This window comes from Gavialis gangeticus, unplaced genomic scaffold, assembly GCF_001723915.1.
Source record: "Gavialis gangeticus isolate Ggan-Ray unplaced genomic scaffold, GavGan_comp1, whole genome shotgun sequence".
NCBI classification, from domain to species: domain Eukaryota; kingdom Metazoa; phylum Chordata; order Crocodylia; family Gavialidae; genus Gavialis; species Gavialis gangeticus.
In genome coordinates, this window is record NW_017729024.1 from 17,525,960 (window position 1) to 17,528,314 (window position 2,355).

A 2,355-nucleotide genomic window follows, 5' to 3' on the forward strand; every position below is an offset into this window, starting at 1 on the left:
CCAGCAGTATAAAAAGCTGCCCTGTCCTGGCCCCAGCAGTATAAAAAGCCTCCCCGGCAAGTAGCTAAGGGATACTAGCTCTCAGGAACTTATGGGGCCCAGCCAATTGGTACCTGGGGACACTACCTTTGTGCCAGCTGGACTGCTCAAGCAGCCCTGAGAGTTCCCTGCACCCTCTACCCACTGCAGCAGTCTGGCAGTGGGGGCTGCTGACTGGCTGTGACTGGCTGTGCACCTGCCAGACCTATTGCCCACAGGGGCAATAGCTCCCACAAAAGGGGTTTGGCCCCCCAAAGGGGATTGGCCCCCCAACAGGGGATTCATCCCCAACACAAGAGGTTCAGCCCCCCCAACAGGGGAATTGGCTTCCACACAAGGGGTTCAGCCCCCACACAAAGGATTTGGCCCCCCAACAGGGGTCAGCCCCCACACAATGGGTTTGGCCCCGCAACAGGGGGTTTGGCCCATATACAAGGGGTACAGCCCTCCAAACAGGGGCCAAATGACCCTCACAGGGGCTACCATCCCCCTGCAAGGCTCACATGCCCCACTTCAGCCCCCTGAATGCTTTCCCACCTGGTCCCATCCCCCACCAGCTGCTGCAGCTCCCCAATGGCTGCCCCACCCAGCCCCACCTCCCAACTTGCCCCAGGGCCCCATGGCTATCCCCACAACCCCAGGCACCATCACTTAAAAAAAAACAACAGAAAAATACCCAGACAAAATGGGAAAAAAGCCTCTGTTTACCTCAGAATCAGGGGTGGCGGGGGCTCCAGCGCCTCCTGGTAGATCCCCCTGGGGAAGCACAGGACAGCAGGGCAGGGGCAGGAGGGCCTGGGCTGGGGCTGCTGGGGCTGTCAGCCTTCTCCGCTCTGTGTGGGCAGGGCCCCAGTCAGCCTGATGGCAGCTCCAACTGCCGGTAAGTGCCGGGGGCAGGGGTTGTTTTGTTTTTTAAAACTATGGGATGGGGGAGGTTGGGGGATGGGGCCAGCCAGGGCAGGGTTCAGGGGCCTCACAGGGGGGCTGGCAGGGGGAGGGGCCAGCTGCGGCAGGGGTCAAGGGGCTTGTGGGGGCTGGCAGGGGGGAGGGCTGGCCAGGGCAGGGGTCATGCGGGCTGGGGGAGTGAGCAGGGCCATCGGGGGTCCCCCCATGGTCCCCTCCCTCTCCTCAAGCCCCCTTGACCCCTTACTCACTGGCACTGGAGCCGGCTGCATGTTTCAGCACCAGAGTGAGGGGCCGCTTTTTTAAACTTCCATTTTTTTAGACCCCTGGATATCCAGGAGTCTCATTTTCTCCCTGTGCTGCAAATTTGCAGTGCAGGGAATGTTTTTTCATTCCTGCATGTGCCTGTTCACTCATGTGGACGCGCCCTTTGAGGGAAAAAAAGATAGAAGTGTGATCTCAGAATACTACTTTTATGCAACCTTTTCACAGAACTTAGTTGTATTTTAAATGTGATGCAACGAATGTTACTTAACTGTTGTATTTCTCACCATTATTATTAGGGAGGTGACATGGAGGGGGAGAAAGACCCAAGTGTAACTACTAGATGAAGGGTGGTCTTGCCTAGTGGTTAGACCACTGGGAAAGGGCAGGAGGCAAACCTCTGGCTAAGTCAGAGTGTCAGGAATCAGAGACCAAGTTGCCAGATCCAAAAGAAAATCCAGGGACAAAGTTCAAATCACAGGGTAAATCAAGGTTCAGGCTTCAGAAACCAGCGCCAAAGTCAGGGCAAGCTGGCAGACAGAGCCAAAGCCAGGGTATGAAAGGAAACAGAGTCAAGATTCAACATAGAGTATACCAGAAATCAGAACTGGATGAATCAAGTGTCACTGACTGAGTTATCAGATCTAAGGGGAATAGCTAAAAAGCCACAGTTTAGGAGCAGAGCTGACCAGGATTAGGAGTCAGAAAACTAGAAGTACAGGATCAGAACAGCTTACCAGATCACACTCGCAAAAGACCTGTTGGCTAGTCTGCATCAAGAGGTAGAACTAAATGGGCAGGCTGCTGTCCCTTGCAGCTAATCAGTTGGCCTGAACAGTGACCAGCTGATGTATTAGCTGCTGTATGGCTTCCAGTCAGAGCCTGGAGGCAGGTGTGACCAACTAGACAATTAGCCTAGACTGAGCCTAGGTGATGTTTGGGTCCTGACATCAAAAAATATTTTATGAATATAGACTATGCATTAAACATATTGGTAAAAACTACCCAGTGAAATGTCTGATACAGAAATACAGAGTGTGTACACACACACACACACACACACACACACACACATATATGTCACATCCAGATGAGTGCAGCCAACAGTTATGTGGAAGACATGTCTGCAGTGTCAAATCCCACACATTC